This window comes from Scyliorhinus torazame, chromosome 13 (genome assembly GCF_047496885.1).
Source record: "Scyliorhinus torazame isolate Kashiwa2021f chromosome 13, sScyTor2.1, whole genome shotgun sequence".
Lineage (NCBI taxonomy): Eukaryota > Metazoa > Chordata > Chondrichthyes > Carcharhiniformes > Scyliorhinidae > Scyliorhinus > Scyliorhinus torazame.
Window position 1 is genome coordinate 205,635,377 of NC_092719.1, and position 19,237 is coordinate 205,654,613.

Genomic DNA, 19,237 nt, shown 5'->3' on the forward strand with positions numbered 1-19,237 from the left:
TCCTGTCCTCTTGAGAGCACATTTCAAGTGCATATTCTAGCTTGTTGGTACTGGGTTGGCACAGTCACTCTAGTGGAGTATTTGAAATAGTACTTGGAGCACTCACTGAGTTGAATTTAATTTTCGTGCCCTGAGTGGGATGGACCAGGGATTGATTCCGAAACTTTACAAGTGTCTATGATTCAGTTTGTATGCATTTTGCCACCGGGGAATGGGGGGTTAATTTCCTCTGGTAGCATATTGGTGAATAATGTGTCGGCATAGAATTGCTTTTGTGATTTATGGCAACCAGGCACAGAGGACTTTTCTCTGTAAACCGGTGCAGTGCCAGACAGAGCCTTTATCAAGAACAATCATAATTTGAGGGAGGGCGCGCACAAAAATAACCCCCCACCACCCTAATCTGAATTATTTCACTCTCTCTGCAGGGTCCTTCACATGATCCATTTCCAGTGTGCTGAGGAAGGTCTGCCTGCATTGCTTTGAATTGTGGCTGCCACCCCCCCTCAGGCGTGGCCACGTTGATCTGGAGGGCGCGTTTGTCTGAGACTGGGCTGGTTGCGAATCGAGAGAGAAGAAAAAAAGGAAGCGGCGCCACAGAGAGAGAGAGAAAGAGAAAAGGACAACAAAACCTATAAAAGATAAAGAAAAACCCTGTCGGTAAGTCACCTTCCTTCAATCTTACCTCTAACCGGGAAGACCCTTAGACCTTATTTTTCTTAAAAGGAATTAATCCCAAAAGAGTGATCTATTTCACCCCCCCCCCCCCCCCCCCCAAGTCTTTTTTTTTTGGGGGGGGGGTATCTTTTTTCTGTTCAAACAGGAATTGGTTCTGACAGGACATGTTTTTTTTGTCCCTTTGACACGATTTTAAGGAGGGGGGGAAGCAGTTTTACAAAATAAACGTGTCATAGATTCTTACGAGTGACCTGACGAGCGTGCCTCTCGGTGTCTTAGGTTGGATTTCGATGGGTTATTTTGCCTGATTTTCTCCCTCTTTTTAATCATCTGTTGCTGGCGGCCGCCATCTTGTGTTTGGAGGAGTTTTCGGGGGGGGGGGGGGTCGACCCAAGGAAAATGTGAGCATCTTTTATGAGGGTGGCGAGGGATCCCTCGTGTGTGTACATGTAAATAAATTTTATACATATAAACCGTGGGAGATTTTAGAAAACACGCAGGTTAATTCACAATAGTTCCTTCGTACCCCTTCCCCCACCCACTCACTCACTCCAGTACAAAGTTGTTGTTCCCTTTGCAGGTCAGTATTGCTTTTTCTCGTTTGTGGAGGGAGAAGTTTCTTTTTAACTTTCTCACCCCCCCCCCCCCCCCCCCACCCCCCAGTTGTGTTTGTCGTTGACTGTTTTTGCTGGATAATTTTTTTTGCCTCCCGTCAAATCGATTCCTGAACTTTTCAAGTCAGACTCTGCTGAGTCTCAAATGCCAGTTGAGGCCAAAGGCATAACGTGGTTTTCTTTTTCTTTCGAAGAGGAAACAATATAAATGGAGGCCTTTTTTGTGTGTTTCCGAAGGAGACTTGTCTTTTTTTTTTGTCCCAGTCAGCTTCGGGAGGGTTTTTATTTTTTTGAAATGGTATAAGCGTTACTGGGAGGTGTCTTTCGAAATGCTTTTGAGTCTGGCATGCATTTGGTGTTTGGTTGCGAATCTGAAGTATAATCAACGTTTTAAAAAATATATTTCAACAAAACGGAAATATCAGGACATCTAAAATGAGGTAATCTATTTTAAAATGGCAACCGCCCTAAATTTAGATTTTCTTTGGCTTCAGTGTCTCTCTGTTCTTTTGGCACACTGGTCATATTTTTGTTAAGACTTTTCGACTTTTTAAAAAGGGCGGGGGGGAGAAAGTTTTCTTTGTTTTTTTCCCCTGTCTTTTTTGTGTCAAAATATTGCCCAGAGTAGGATAGCTTTTTTTAAAAACAAGAAGCCTATCATTTGATGTTATTGGTCTGTGTTGTTTTCACAGGTTTCCTCCAGAACAAATTCACGTAAATGTCCCCAATAAAAGTGAAATGTTAAGTCACTCGGACGTGGTGTCATTCCCAAATTCCCTCGACAGTTTTGCTTTAATCTGTTTTTCCCCTTCCCTCTCCGTTTTGAGTAACTGTTAATGCTCTTTTAGAGCAGCAGTCTGCATATTCGTTCTTGTTTTGAAATGGCTGTGGTGGCTTTTCTGTTTTCAAGCCACGTTTACTCTTTTTCATCACACAGATAGGTAGATTTTTTTTATAGTTTATATATCAACAGAAGCAAGAAAACAAAATAAAGTCCGTGAGATGCAACCCAAACAGTCTTGGCTAACGCCACATCTCAGGGGATGATGACATTTTATCAATGAAGGAAGCTTTTATTGTTTCCCATAAGTGGAAAAAAAGGGAACTGCCTCTGATCCTATTGAGACAGCAAAAAAAACAGAAATGTCTTCCCTTAAATGTTTTCAGTTTTATTTGGACTGGATTAATAATTCATTAAAAAAAAAATTAGTAAATTAAAATGTACAATGTCCTCTACCATTGCAAAATCTATTGTGCTATATTGTACCCTGACATTTGGCATGATAGTGAGTTGCAGTGAATTTCACAAAAACTATTTGTGTGGCAAGATTTTGAACCTGACCTGTAAATCAGTATCTGACATAAACCAATTTTATTGTTGGGGTGGTGGGAGGCTCCCTGATTGCTCAGAGATGGCAATCGTCTTGAGACCAAGAACATTTTTGGTTTGTATTCAGCAAATTAGCTAATCTCAGCTGAGATAGCAGCATGTGTACAATTGGCTGCTCTGTATCTGGGTTAGGGAAGGGAGAATTGGCCATGGTTCTCGCACCTCATTGTCGTGCAAAGAATCCTGCTAGGTGTACATGGTGAGCTTGGCTGTGATGCCTTCCATAGTTGGATAACCTGCTAAAGGTCCACACTTGAATGAATACTGGCCATTTGAGGTGTTTTGATCGCATCTGGTGATATACAACGGTACCGGTACCCATGGTGAGAAGCCATTGCCTGTAGTAATGGGAGAAATGGTAAAAACGGTTTACTGCAGGGAGGCCAGAGGTCTGAGACAGTTTCCTGTCGAACGTTAGTGGGATGTGAATATATCAAATGGTTGTTTTGGTGAAGAAAATGATGGACAGACTAGAGAAGCCAAATGGTCAGTATAATAAGGAAATGATTGATCGTTCTAATGATACAAAAATGTATGAGCAAGCTTTTAGTCATCCCTTCTAATATCTCCTCTTTTGGCTTCGCGACAGTTGGTCACTTTTTTTTCTCAATTCTTTCATGAATGTTGGTATCTTTGACAAGACTAGTATTTATTTCCCTGGAGATGGTGGTGGTGTGCCCAGGCAATTCGGTAGGGAGTTACGTCCAAGTGATGATAAAGGAACAGTGCTATATAGCCAAATTAGGGAGGTAGCTGTGATCTCGTGTGTCTGCTGTTCTTGTTCCTCCAGGTAGTAGATGCCGTAAGTTTAGTAAGTGCTGTTGAAGGAGCTGCTGTGCACCTTGGAGATGGTACAGGCAGATTGCGACTATTGTGTGCCGGTGAATGTTTGATGTGGGTATAATATCAAGTGGGCTGCTTGACCTGGTTGCTGGTGAGCTTCTTTAGGGTTAGAGCTGCACTCATCCTGAAGAGTATTCCATCAAACTGTTGACTTGTGCCTTGCAGGTTGCACTTCTGTGAAGTTCCTTTGAAGATTTATCTATATTAAAAGTGCAATATAAAATTATTTTATAAAGTCAAACAGTTTTGCAGTACAGAAAGAGGCCCTTCGGCCCATTGTACTTGTGTCGGCCATCATATTCTAATCCCGTTTTCCAGCATTTGGTTTATAGCCTTACATGCTATGGCGTTTCAAGTGCTCATCTAAATGGTACTTAAATGTTGTGAGGGTTCCTGTCTTTACCACCCTTTCGGGTAGTGAATTTCAGATTCCCAAATTTTTAGAGTACCTGATTTCTTTTTTCCAAAATAAGGGGCAATTTAGCGTGGCAAATTCACCTAAGGCACATCTTTGGGTTGTAGGAGTGAGACCCACGCAGACACTGGGAGAATGCAAACTCCACACGGACAGTGACCCGGGGTCGGGATCGAACCCGGGTTCTCGGCGCCGCGAGGCAGCAGTGTTAACCACTACGCCACCGTGCTGCCCCTAATTCCCACCAACGTTTGAGTGAAAAAGCTTTCCCACAAATCCCCTCTCAAAATCCTGCTCTTTGCCTTAAATCAATGCCCCCCGGTTATTGACCCCTCTACTAAGGGGAAAAGTTTTTTTCCTAGCTACCTTATCTATATCCCTCATAATTTTGTACACCTCGATGAGACCCCTTCTTTAGCCTTCTCTGCTCTAAGGAAAACAACCCCAGCCTCTCTTCATAGCTGAAACACTCCAACCCAGGCAACATGGTGGTGAATCTCCTCTGCGTCCTTCCTAGTGAAATCACTTCCTTCCTATTTTGCGGCAACCAGAACTTCACACAGTACTCTTGCTGTGGCCTAATGAGCATTTTATACGGCACCATCATAACCGCCCTGCTCTTATATTCTATGCAGATAACAAGTATATAATCCAAATGTGGAATTCTGGTGCGCCCACACGTACAGCTTTCTGGTTTCAGACATTAACTTGGCTGAAGCTACTGTTTAACCAGCACCCTGGAGAAATACAGTTCTTATGCGAAAGGGCCCTCATTATTGTGCCTTTGTCCTGGAAAATGCACAAAACCATCGACAAATCTGTGTGGTAGATTCTGGGTTACAGTAGCATAGTAGTTATGTTACTGGACTAGCCATCCAGAGGCTTGGATCCAGAGACGAGTTAAAATCTCATCATAGTACAGCTGCTGCTAATTGGATTAGTCTGGAATTAAAAAAACAAAATCTCAATTAATAATGACCATGAAACTATCGAATTGTCAGGAAAAAAAACATCTAGCTCACTAATGCCCTTCAGACAAAAAAACACACATCTGACTGGATCAGGTCTATATTTGACTTTAGACCCACAGTAATATAGTTGGTGCTCTTGGCCTGGTGGGGAGGCAGTGACATAGTGATATTGTCACTGGACTAGTAATCCAGAGACCCAGTGTAATTCTCCAGGGACCTGGTTTGAATGCCACCATGGCAAGTGGGGAAAATTGAATTCAGTGAAAATAATCTGGAGTTAAAAGTATAATGATGACCATGAAACCATTGTCGATTGTCATAAAAACCCATCTGGTTCACTAAAGCCCCTGAGGGAAAGAAATCTGCCATCCTTACCTAGTCTGGCCTACATATGACTCTGCAATGTGTTTGACTCTGAAATGGCCTATCAGGATACTCAGTTGAAGGGCAATTAGGAATGAGCAATATATGCTGGCCCAGCCTGCAATATCTACATCCCATGAATGAATGAAGTCACTCAGTTATATAATAATAAAAGTGTCATAAGTAGGCTTACGTTAACACTGCAATGAAGTTATTGTGACAATCCCCTAGTCCCCACACTCCATTGCCTATTCGGGTACACTGAGGGAGAATTCAGAATGTTCATTTCACCCAACAAGCACGTTTTTCAGGACTTGTGGGAGGAAACCGGAGCACCGGGAGGAAACCCATGCAGAAAATGGGAGGACGTGCAGACTGCACACATCCAAGCCGGGAATCAAACCCGGGCCCTGCCGCTGTGAAGCAACCGTGCTAACCACTGTGCTACAGTGAGGATGGGCAATAAATATTGGCCTTGCCTGTGACACCCACATCCCGTGGAAGGATTTGTATATGAAAATCGAATTCTCACTAGGCATTGCGTATTGTTCCCACAGACCTGTACTTTACCCTAGAGTTGTAAAGTTTAAAGCATAGCTCAACTTTGGAGGTACATAATCTGTAATTATACTGTTTTTCACAGTTCAAGTATAGTGTGCAAATGAATAATTCTGCTTATTGAAGTCCTACAGACAACTGAGTAAGTTAGATAAGACCACTGTGCTTAAAATCAACAGGAGCAGCAGTTAGAAGGACCTTGCTGTTGTAGTTGTGAGCGTTTTGTGAATAGTTTAAACACAAATTCTACTCCGGTAGTAGGTAACGGCGAAGCAGTCATGCAGCAACTTCCTTTGTTAACACCACTGTGCTAATCTGTTGTAACTCCCTGGTCTCTGGGTATGCATCTATTTCTGTACTGTTTATACTGAAATACTCCAAAAAAACAGGGTAACTATTTTAAGCAGGCCAGGTGTCCCAGTTGGAATGGATGCCCCTAATTTGTTTTAAAGAAATGTAAGCAAAGTTATTTTTAAAGGATGCCGATGATCTAGAACTATACAAATAGGGCAGAACATATCCCATTGTGCCTCTCTTTGGTATTTAACATCACTCTAATCCCATTTCCCTGCGTTGTTTTACATTTTTTTTGTTTCAAATACCTACAGAGGGGTTTAGCATTGATAAAGAGGTGTTGGATAGGCTGTCTGTGCAGATGAATTGAATAGGTATTTTGCATTGATCTTCACTATAGAGGTGGCAAATAACGTCCGGAAATAGCTGTAAATCAGAAAGTGGAAGGAAGGAACTGTGGAAAGTTGCAATCACCAGAGAAGTGGTATGGAGCAAATCCTGGGGTCCTGATAGAATTCATTCTAGGGTCTTGAAAGAAGTTTTTTAGTGAAATAGTTGCTGCATTGGTTTTCATTTTCAAAAACTCCCTTGATTCGGGGAAGACTCCAAAAATAGCAAAAATTTATTCCGAAAGGAAACTACAGACCAATTAACTTAACAATTGTCATGGGGAAATGTAAGAAGCTATTATTAACTATGTTATAGCACGGTATTTGGGTTTAAACCTATTTTTTTGTGAAATGAAATCATGTTTAACCAATTTATAGGTGCTCTGTGAAGGAGTCACCTGCTCTGGATAACGAGGAAGCGGTGGATGTACTGTATTTAGATTTCCAGAAGGCATTTGGTAAGGTGCCACACAAAAGGTTATTGGGAAAGTAAAAGCTCATGCAGTAGAGGGTAACACACTGGCATGAATAAAAGATTGGCTAGCCAACAGGAAACAGAGGTGGCATAAATGGGCCTTTTTCTGGTTGTCAGGATGTAATGAGTGGTGCGCCACAACAATCAGTGCTAGGGACTCAACTTTTTAGAATTCATATAAATTACTTGGATGAAGGGACAGATGGTATTGTTGCTAAATTTGATGATGACACAACGATGGGTAGGAAAGTAAGTTGTGCAGAGGATAAGGAAGCTACAAAATAACATAGGCGAAGTGAGTGGGCAAAGAACGAGCTTGTGGAGTATAATATGGGCAAATTTGTAATTGTCCATAAATAATGAGAGATTGCAGAGCTCTTGAGATTCCGAAGGATCTGCGTGTCCTAGTGCATGGATCACAAAAGACTAGAATGCAGGTGCAGGAACTAATTAGAAAAACTAACAATATTATTGTGTATTGTGGGGGGAATTGATTACAAAAGTAGGAAGGTAATGCTTCAGTTGCACAGGACACTGGAATGTGTACAGTACTGGTTTCCTTATTTGAGGAAGCAGTTCAGAGAAGGTTTAACCAGACTAATACCAGGAATGGGTGGGTTGCCCTATGAGGAAAGGTTGGACAGATTAGGCTAGACCCTGGCCCCGGGTCACTGTCTGTGTGGAGTTTGCACATGGAGTTTTCACATTCTCCCCGTTAGTCTGCGTGGGTTAAACCCACAAATCAAAGATGTGCAGGTTAGATGGATTGGCCACAATAAATTCCCTCATTAATTGGAAAAAAAATAATTGAGTACTCTAAATTTATTTTTTAAAAGGGGTCGTTCATACAGAGGTGAAGTGAATTCTTTTCTCTTGAAGGTCCAGTGTCTTTGGAACTCTCTTCCTCAAAAGATGGCGGAAGCAGGGTCTTTGAATGTTTTTCAGGCAGAGCTAAATAGATTCTTGATTAACAAGGGCGGTGAAAAGTTATAGAGGTAGGCAGGATTGTAGAGTGGGGATTGCAATCAAATCAGCCATAATTTTATTGAATGGCTGAGCAGGCTTGAGTGGCCAAAAGGCCTACTCCTGCTCCCAATTCGTATGTTCAAATGTATTTAAAGTTGATAAGACACCAGCACCAAATGAAATACGTCCAAGGATACTGAAGGAATCGAGTGGAAATTATAAAGACATGGCCATAATTTTTCAATGTTTCTTAGACTCCGGAAGTGCCAGAGAACGAGAGCTTGCAAATGTTACACACATGTTCAAACAAGGCTGTAAAGATAAACGCAGCAACTACAGACCAAGTCAGTTTAACTTTGGTGGTGGGGAAACTTCTAGAAACAATTATTCGGGACAAAATTAATAGTCATAATAACTGGGGAGGCAGTGGGATAGTGGTTTTATCGCTGGACTAGTAATCTAGAGACCAGAGTCATTCTCTGGGGACCTGGGTTTGAATCTTGCAGATGGTGAAGTTTGAATTTAATAAACAAAATCTGGAATTAAAAGTCTAAAGATGACCATGAAACCATTATTGCTTGTCGCAAAAGCCTATATGGTTCACTAATGTCCTTTAGGGAAGGAAATCCGTTGTCCTTACCTGGTCTGGCCTACATATGACTCCAGATCCACTGCTATGTGGTTGACTCTTAAATGCCCTCTGGGTTGGGCAATAAATGCTGGCCCAGCCAGCGGTGCCCACATCTCATGAACGACTTTTAAAAAATGGACAAAATGCTAGTTAATTCAGCCAACATGATTTCCAAAGGGAAAACCGTGTTTAACTTGCTGGAGTTTTTGAATAGGTAACAGAGGGTTGATGTGGGCAATGTTGTTGATGTGATGTACATGGACCTCCAGAAGGCATTTGATACAGTGCCAAACAACAGACTTGTGAGCTAACTTGTGGATTAAAAGGGACAGTAACAACATGGATATGAAACTGGCTGAGTGATGGGAAATGAAGAGTAATGGTTAATGGATGTTTATCAGGCTGGAGAAATGTTTGTAATGGAGTTCCCCAGGTAACAGTGCTGGGACCCTTGGTATACAGAGCACAAATTCAAAATTTGCGCATGATGGGAAACAATCTGAATTGTGAGGAGGGTAGTGTAGAATTTCAAAAGGATTTGGACAAGTTGGTGGGATGAGCAGACAAGTGGCAGATGAAGTTTAATGTGGAGAAATTTGAAATGATTCATTTTAGTTGGAAGAACAATATAAAATAAAGGGGGATGCAGGAGCAGAGGGACCTGGGTGTATTTGTGCATAAGTTATTGCAGGTGGCAGGACAAGCTGAGAGCGCAGTTATTAAAACACGCCATATCTTAGTTTTAATTAATAGGGACAACGAGTACAAAGGCAAGGATATTACATTGAACTTGAATAACACTTTAATTGAATGACAATTTATTAACCAGCAGAACAACTGTTCACCGTTTACCCAGTCAAAATGTTTCATAATTTTGGAAATCACAATGAAGTGATTCAAGCATTCAAAATGGACATAGACTGTCACCTGAAAAGGAAGGGTTCTGGGGAGGTGGTGTGAGAATGGCATTAAATGAATTGCTCATTTGGAGAGCACCGCGGTGCAGCATGATGAGCCAAATGACCTCCATCTGCACTCTTAATAATTCTGTAATTCAGTTTCATTTTCAATGTCAGCCTCCGCGTTGTGATGAAGCATTCCAAGTTTGAATGCCCCTCTTGGGCTCATGGTAGGGGTGAGTTAATTATAACTTCTCATTCTTGTAACGAAAGTCCTCAGATTTATGTCCCTCATTCCAATTTTTATTTTTTTAAAATTTTTTTTTAATTATTAAAAAAAAATTTTTTTTTAGAGTACCCAATTCATTTTTTCCAATTAAGGGGCAATTTAGCGTGGCCAATCCACCTACCCTGCACATCTTTGGGTTGTGGGGGTGAAACCCATGCAGACATGGGGAGAATGTGCAAACTCCACACGGACAGTGACCCAGAGCCGGGATCGAACCTGGGATCTCGGCGCCGTGAGGCAGCAGGGCTAACCCGCTGCGCCCTCATTCCAATTTATTAACCAGCAGAACAACCGTTCACCGTTTACCCAGTCAAAATGTTTCATAATTTTGGAAATCACAATGAGGTCACTTCTTAAACTTTATATTAAGTAAGCCCACATTCCAAGGGGTTCTTCAGAATAATGATCTTTCTTTATCTAATCATTCTAATTACAATGTATTAAGCCTTTCCCAGGCTCCCATGCATGCAGTATTCCAACAGTGGCCTAACCAATATGTTGTACCATCTCAATATTACTTTCCTATTGAGTGCCCCTGTGTATAATAAAAAAACAATTCCATTTGCCTTTCCTAGTGGCCTCTTTTACTTGCATTCAAACCTTTAAAGATCTCGGGAGAGGGGCAGCATGGTGGAGCAGTGGATAGCACTGCTGCCTCAGTGCACCGGGGTCCCAGGTTCGATCCCGGTTCTGGGTCAATGTCCATGTGGAGTTTGCACATTCTCCCCATGTTTGCGTGGGTTTCGCCCCCACAACCCAAAGATGTGCAGGTTAGGTGGATTGACCATGCTAAATTGCCCCTTAATTGGAAAAAATGAATTGGATACTCTAAATTAAAAAAAAATAAAAAAAGATCCTTCTGCACTGTAAATTCTATGATAATCTATGATAATCTCGGGACAATGTCTCCATCCCTAAACCCCTTTGTTCTTCTGTTATGAATTGTACCATTTAGTATTTTCCATTGTTTTTACGTGATATATACTGCTTCATTGAATCTGCTGGCCCTTTGAACTAATTTAATGCTTTTTTCATGCCTCCGTTTGAAAAATAACTTATTTTGGACAATAGAAGTCCAGTCTTTGACAACTTCCTTTTACTCCTATATATGTATTTAATCTTTACTACTTTCATTCAAAATTTAAGTATCTCCCACTTGATCTATTTCATTTGCCAATTTTCAATTAGTTAATCTGTCATGGATCTCCTCATCAAATCAGCTAGTTTCCAATCAATCATCTTTATCATTAGCTTTTTTGCTAATGTGAGTTTAATCAGGTTATTGTTGCTGTTTACCAAAATGTGTTTTCTGAAGGGTCATGTGATGCAGTGGGTAGTGTCCCTGCCTCGGAGCCAGAAGCTGCGGGTTTAAGATTCACCCTGGGACTTGATGGTCCTGGAAGGTGGATTGTTAATATGGCCAAACAGGTTGAATATTGACCTGCAAATCTTTCCAACATATACCGATGGTAGGCGGTAAGAGTGGGACAGATTCCAGTTCAGTCATGTGATGGAAAAAAAGTTGGAGACGCTTATCATCACTATCCATAGCAGGTTGGTGACACTATCTATAGCATTGTGAAAAGTATGTGTTGTCACAGACATGGACTTGCTGAATGAACTGTAACTCACCGCTATCTGTAGGTTGCATGTGAACTTAAACAAAAGTCTACAGCTCCATTCATATTCATATAATCAACCCCCAAAACATCAATAGTAATCTGTATGCTTTAAACTTTTCTTTCTGCTAGAATTTAAAACTCACCCATGTACCCCCCCCCCCAAAAAAAAAAATCATGCTTGGTTTTAGCAAAGTCTGAAACTTGGTAGGCTTACTTGCAACTGCAATAGAAATCATTTTGTAAAAGCCAAAAATTAAACTTTTTTCTCATAAACTAGATCTGTTCAACATTTCAAAACTGAATAATTGTTTTTTGATTATCACATTTCTGGGATAATTTCCATCCCTGAACAACGTTGTGATTGTTTTTCAGAAGAATGCAATATATTAGAAGTTTTATTGTGCCATTTGAGTTCTTAGGTTGTTGCTCGAGAGATCTGATGTCAACATAGTGGGTCTGTGTAGGCTGGGGAAGGCAAGAAAACAGTCTGAGTGAGAGAAATGCAAACTATTCATACTGAAGAGCAGCGTTTTAAAAAGAAAAGTTGAAAGGAAATTGGTCAAAATGCAGTTTTGATGAGCATAAAAATGAACCCTGGATCTGCTTGTTTTACCACAGAATCTTTTTTAAATTTAAGAGTACCCAATTCATTTTTTTTTTCCAATTAAGGGGCAATTTAGCGTGGCCAATTCACCTAGCCTGCACATCTTTGGGTTGTGGGGGCGAAACCCACGAAAACACGGGGAGAATGTGCAAACCACACACGGACAGTGACCCAGAGCCGGGATTGAACCTGGGACCACGGCGCCGTGAGGCAGCAGGGCTAACCCACTGCGCCACCGTGCTGCCCTTTACGCCACAGAATCTATGCAGCAAAAAAATAAAATAGTGAAGTGCAAAGTGGTAAAAATATACTTTTAAACTTCAGTGTGGGGAATAGATGGGCTGGTGTTTGCGTGATGGTGCAAGAAGAGCAAGTATTTTTTTTTTTTTAGAAAAAGCGAAATAAATAATGATTTGCTGGCTATAGGGACAGGGAATGCGTAATTAAAAAGGCTGTCAAATACAGGTTCTCAGTGCACTGCTCTGTATTGGAGATGCATGCCCCAACAACTACTGTGCTGACTGTTTTCAAAATCCGAATGGATAAGAGTTGTATGTTGGCACAGTCTTGGCTTGGTTATTCTGAGTATGTAAGGTGACCTTCATGGAAGTGGAATATATTTTATTTGGATGCAATTAAGCAAGAAATTAGATAGTTTTGATTATTTATGTAGTCTTGTTTTCCTTAATTATATATTCAATGTACAGTACAAATCTTTGCTCTCGTGAAGTCCATGGAGCTATGCCTTGAGCATATCCAGCAAACATCTTGTTCAGGTGTCCCTCACCAGAACTGACTGGATCACATTAAGTTCTGGCCTTGTGGGCAACATGGTGGTACAGTGGTTAGCAGTGCTGCCTCACGGAGCTGAGGTCCCAGGTTCAATCCCGGCTCTGGTTCACTGTCCGTGTGGAGCTTGCACATTCTCCCCATGTTTGCGTTGGTTTCGTCCCCACAAAGAATTGCCCCTTAATTGGGAAAAAGTGAATTGGATACTCTAAATTTAAAAAATTAAAAAAATTCTGGTCTTGTGATTCTCTCGGTCAATAGCACTCGCTAGTTAATGTAGAATCAACATGTAGAGCAAAGAGAGCCCTGGGTTCTTTCCTCCACTATCACCTGCCCCCATAAAGCCCTCTCCCTGTTGTTGTCAACTCTAACTCTCATCGCCACACTCCGACGCCAGTTTAGGTACACTGAGGGAGAATTCAGAATGTCCAATTCACGTTTTGGGACTTGTGGGAGGAAACCGGAGCACCGGGAGGAAACCCACGCAGACACGGGGCGAACGTGCAGACTCCGACAGTGACCCAAGCCAGGAATCAAACCTGGGACCCTGTAGTTGTGAAACAACTGTGCTAACTACTGTCCATGGAATATTTTGCATGTAGTATATAATTGCAAATTGTTATCCCCACCTCACTCTCTTGATGCTTCTGTCCTTGCAGACAACTGCCCAATCCTGCTGCCCTCCTCTTCAAATATTATCCATAAACATATGGCCAGCTTCCATTTGTTTGCCAACAGTGTTGGAGAAATAACGCTCAAGATCATTTTTCTCAACCTCTTCCCCACCTTTTATGGTGTTAGGTGACATGTTCAACATTCAGTTTGGATGAACTTCAATTTTCTCCAGCTAAACTTCCATGAAGTTTCAACTTCTGTCTTAATAAGACCATAAGACATAGGAGCGGAAGTAAGGCCAGTAAGTTTGAATCCGTCATCTTCAACCTTTGCCATCAACAACTCTCTGGTCTCCAGCTCTTACTCAATCTGAACCAAGCTGTTCCTAATCTTGGTATACATACCGGAACTAAGCTTCTGAACTCTATTCTCACCTCAAGGAAGATCATCTAATTCCACCTCTGACACCAGCTTCAAGGCGCCAGAGCACTAAACAAAAAGGAGATAGAAAAGTTTTTCATTAGTAGTGAGATGAAGGGTTATGGGGAGTGGGTAAGAAGCTGGAGATGAGGCCAAGATGAGATCGGTCTTGATCATATTGAATGACAGAGCAGGCTCAAGGGGCTGAATTGTCTACCCCTCCTAGTTCTTTTGTTCCTCCTTCACCCATATTCTCTTCTGACTGACGTCCCATCCTCGCCCTCTAAGATTTAGTTAATATAAAATTCTACTGCCCATATACGTCCTGTGGTGAGTCCTGTACCCTGCACTCTTTCTTCTAATATCACTCCTCTTCCGATCCACCCATTCCTGTTTTCTTGTGCCTCAAATTTGAAACACTCATTCTCATCCTGGTGTTTGAATCTGTGTATTGCCTCATCTTCTCTATCCCTAACCTATGGGCAGCATGGTAGCACAAGTGGATAGCACTGTGGCTTCACAACACCAGGGTCCCAGGTTCGATTCCCGCTGGGTCACTGCCTGTGCGGAGTCTGCACCTTCTCCCCATGTCTGCGTGGGTTTCCTCCGGGTGCTCCGGTTTCCTCCCACAGTCCAAAGACGTGCAGGTTAGATGGATTGGCCATGATAATTTCCCTCAGTGACCAAAAAGGTTAGGAGGGGTTATTGGGTTACGGGAAAAGGGTGGAAGTGAGGGCTTAAGTGGGTCGGTGCAGACTCGATGGGCCGAATGGCCTCCTTCTGCACTGTATGTTCTATGCTAGAGGTACAAGCCCTCCCTCCTGCAAATTCATCATTCATCCGAGTCAGTCTTCTGTTCTTCCTCCCTTCTGTTTTGCCCATCATTAGCGGCTCTGCTTTAACTGCCTGGGACCCACACCTTTTGGTATTTTCTCCTTAAAAGCCCTGCCTGCTCTCTCCGCCCATTCCTCCTTGTATAAAGGCATTCTTTTAAACCTATCCCTTTGACCAAACTTCAGATAAACTGATATAATTTTCTCAAGGTCCTCAGGCACCATCTTGATGCATTTTGGGGCATTTTCTGCATCAAAGGTGCTATGTAAGCACCCATTATTACAGATCAGTTAATGACTTAAGGTGTTTAGTGTTTATTTGCAACTGATGATGATGTAATTTCCTCCTCCCCTAGTTGAACTATTATTGACTGCGCAAAGATAGCACTGGCCATTTTTTGGCCAAATGACTTAGATGTGGAATTCAAAAATGTATTGAATGTAGTAGTGCATATCTAGTGTCATCTGTCTAATGGCTCATAGGCATCTCTACATTGCTGTTGTACCTATATATTTAGCTCTGATAATTAGAAATTATATTCTGTTTTTGTTGAGCAACTAATGAAAGTAAAATAAACACTTTAATGTTCATATGATGGATTAAACTCTATTGAAAACAATAAATGTTATTCCCAGGCATACAAAGGGAGGTAAATGATTAAATTTAGCCATAAATCACTGATGCAATGTGCAGTGGCGCAGTGGTTAACACTGCTGCCTCACGGCGCCGAAAACCTGGGTTCGATCCCGGCCCCGAGTCACTGTCCATGTGGAGTTTGCACATTCTGCCTGTGTCTACGTGTGTCTCACCCCCACAACCCAAAGATGTGCAGGGTAGGTGAATTGGCCACGCTAAATTGCCCCTTAATTCGGGAAAAAAAAGAATTGGGTACTCTCAATTTATTAATAAAAAATAAATTAAAATTTCAACAGGAACATTACTGCATTGTGCAGATTATACTAAAAGAGTCTAAAAAACAGTTGTATATAATGTTTTGAAGTACTTTAGTTGGTGAGGCATTTTGAGGTTAGAACTTTGTGATATCAGTAGAACCCAAGGCTGTGGTATTAGTGATGTTTCACATACCTGATTGTCATTGGAATGCACAGATGTCCAAAATTGATTAGTGTTGGACAATCCATTACATTTACCTTTTATGTTTGTCTAGCAGTGCAGATAAAAAGATGGATTATGACCTTTAAAAAAACACAGGTGTGATGCACCCATCACAAGTTTTATCTTGTTGACGATCCTGCTGTGCTTTATAGTACCAATAATCACACCTTTTGAAATGCAGCTATGAATGTTTCCTGAGATGATGCATTTAAAAAAAAAGGTGTGTCTAAATCTCAAGTGTTTTATTGCTTCACTGTTTCTGTGGAAAAACCGGAGATGTTTTTTAAAAATATATATATATTTATTAAAGTTTTTTAACACAATTTTTCTCCCTTACAAACATACAAACAATAACCCCCCCCCCCGTAACAAAACAAAACGAGAAATCGCGCAGAGCAAGATATATACATGGCAAATGATATATTTACACAGCTTTGTACACTGGCCCTCACCCGTACGTGCCAGTTTCCCCAACCCTTCATGTTATCTCTTGCTCATCCACCCTCCCAGGCAGTCCCCCCTTTCCCCGCCCCCTCCCAGGACATCCGGCGCTCCACGAGATAGTCTAGGAACGGTTGCCACCGCCTGTAGAACCCCTGCACAGACCCTCTCAAGGCAAGCTTAATCCTCTCCAACTTTATGAACCCAGCCATATCATTTATCCAGGCCTCCAGGCTGGGGGGCTTCGCCTCCTTCCACAGTAGCAAGATCCTTCGCCGGGCTACTAGGGATGCAAAGGCCAGAATGCCGGCCTCTTTCGCCTCCTGCACTCCCGGTTCGTCCACTACTCCAAATGTTGCTAGCCCCCAGCTTGGCTTGACCCGGACTTTCACTACCTGAGATATTGCTCCCGCCACTCCTCTCCAGAACCCCTCCAGTGCCGGGCATGACCAAAACATATGGCCATGGTTCGCCAGGCTCCCTGAGCACCTTCCACATCTGTCCTCTACCCCAAAGAACCTACTCAACCTCGTCCCCGTCAAGTGCGCTCTGTGGACCACCTTAAATTGTATCAGGCTGAGCCTGGCACACGAGGAGGAGGAATTAACCCTACCTAGGGCATCAGCCCACAGACCTTTCTCGATCTCCTCCCCCAGCTCCTCCTCCCATTTACCCTTCAACTCTTCTACCACCGCTTCCCCCTCTTCTTTCAACTCCTGGTGTATTTCCGACACCTTGCCCTCCCCGACCCATACACCCGAGATCACCCTATCTTGAACTACTTGTGCCGGGAGCAACGGGAATTCCCTCACCTGTCGCCTCACAAAAGCCCTCACCTGCATATATCTGAAGGCATTTCCCGGGGATAACTCGAACTTCTCCTCTAGTGCCCCTAGGCTCGCAAACGTCCCGTCGATGAACAGGTCCCCCGTTCTTCCAATCCCCGCCCGATGCCAGCTCTGGAATCCCCCGTCCATCTTCCCCGGGACAAACCGGTGGTTACCCCTGATCGGGGACCACACCGATGCTCCCATTGCACCCCGGTGCCGTCTCCACTGGCCCCAGATCCTTAGCGTTGCGGCCACCACCGGGCTCGTGGTATACTTTGTCGGCGAGAGCGGCAGCGGTGCCGTCACCAACGCCCCCAGGCTCGTTCCTTTACAGGACGCCATCTCCATCCTCTTCCATGCCGCCCCCTCTCCCTCCATAACCCACTTGCGGATCATCGCCACATTTGCTGCCCAGTAGTAGCTCCCCAGGTTTGGCAGCGCCAACCCTCCTCGGTCCCTACTGCGTTCCAGGAACCCTCTCCTTACTCTCTGGGTCTTATTCGCCCACACAAACCCCATAATACTCCTGCCTACTCTCTTAAAAAAGGCCTTCGTGATCACGATGGGAAGGCACTGAAACACAAACAGAAACCTCGGAAGGACCATCATTTTGACCGACTGCACGCTACCCGCCAGCGAGAGCGGTAACATGTCCCATCTTTTGAAATCCTCCTCCATTTGCTCCACCAACCTCGTCAGATTCAGTTTATGTAGGGTCCCCCAACTCCTGGCTATCTGGATCCCCAGATCCCTCCGCCCTCCTCAGCGGTAGATCCCCTATCCCTCTTTCTTGGTCCCCCGCCTGTAATACAAAGAGCTCACTCTTCCCTACATTGAGCTTATAGCCCGAAAACTCCCCAAACTCCCTTAGAGTCTGCATGACCTCCACCATCCCCTCCATTGGATCCGCCACGTACAGCAACAGGTCATCCGCATATAGCGACACCCGATACTCTTCTCCCCCCTCGGACCACCCCCTTCCATTTATTAGACTCCCTCAATGACATGGCCAATGGTTCAATCGCCAATGCGAACAACGGGGGACAGGGGGCACCCCTGCCTCGTCCCTCGGTACAGTCGAAAGTACTCTGACCTCCGCCGGTTCGTCACTACACTTGCCATCGGGGCTCTGTAAAGGAGCTTAACCCAATTGATAAACCCTACCCTGAACCCAAACCTGCGCAGCACCTCCCACAGGTACTCCCACTCTACTCGGTCAAAGGCCTTCTCCGTGTCCATAGCTGCCACTATCTCCGCCTCTCCCTCCTCCGATGGCATCATTATCACGTTTAAGAGCCGCCGCACATTGGTGTTTAGTTGCCTGCCCTTTACAAATCCCGTCTGGTCCTCGTGGATTACCCCCGGGACACAGTCCTCGATCCTCGTGGCCAGCACTTTTGCCAGCAACTTTGCATCCACATTGAGGAGCGAGATCGGCCTGTACGATCCACATTGCAGTGGGTCCTTGTCCCGCTTTAGGATCAAAGAAATTGTCGCTTCCGACATTGTCGGGGGCAGGGTCCCCTCCTCTCTTGCCTCATTAAAGGTCCTCACCAGTAGCGGGGCCAACAGGTCTGCGTACTTCCTGTAGAACTCCACCGGGAATCCGTCCGGTCCCGGGGCCTTCCCCGCCTGCATGCTCCCCAAACCCTTGTTCAGCTCCTCCAACCCAATTGGTGCCCCCAAACCAGCCACCTCTTGCTCCTCCACCCTCGGGAATCTCAGCTGATCTAGGAATCGTCTCATCCCCTCTTCCCCTGCTGGGGGCTTGGATCTGTACAGCTCTTCATAAAAGGCATTGAGTACCTCGTTTATTTTCGTCGCACTCCGAACTGTGGCTCCCCTTCCATCTTTGACTCCCCCTATTTCCCTCGCTGCCATCCTCTTACGGAGCTGGTGTGCCAGCATCCGACTAGCCTTTTCCCCATACTCGTAGGTCGCCCCCTGCGCTTTCCTCCACTGTGCCTCCGCCTTCCCTGTGGTCAACAGGTCAAACTCCGTCTGGAGCCGTCGTCTTTCCCCAAGTAATCTTTCCTCCGGGGCCTCTGCGTATCTCCTGTCCACTCTCAAAATCTCCCCCACTAACCTCTCCCTTTCCACACCCTCTGTCTTCTCCCTATGAGCCCTAATGGAACTTAGCTCTCCCCTGATCACCGCCTTCAACGCCTCCCATACCACCCCCACCCGCACC

The 19,237-nt window shown here is 43.8% G+C and overlaps 1 protein-coding gene across 3 annotated transcripts in view; it reads left to right on the top strand.

The window, feature by feature from the left end:
• Positions 1-399: 399 nt before the first annotated feature.
• The window catches only part of LOC140388562 (transforming protein RhoA-like), a 79,625-nt gene continuing 60,787 nt past the window's right edge, over positions 400-19,237 (top strand). Inside the window, exon 1 of one of the 3 annotated variants that reach the window (XM_072472963.1) lies at positions 400-660. The gene's annotated coding sequence lies outside the window, so the exon portion shown is untranslated. Of the gene's footprint in view, positions 661-1,094; positions 1,259-19,237 lie in introns of those variants that run through there. The other 2 variants (XM_072472961.1, XM_072472964.1) reach the window with 2 other exon arrangements.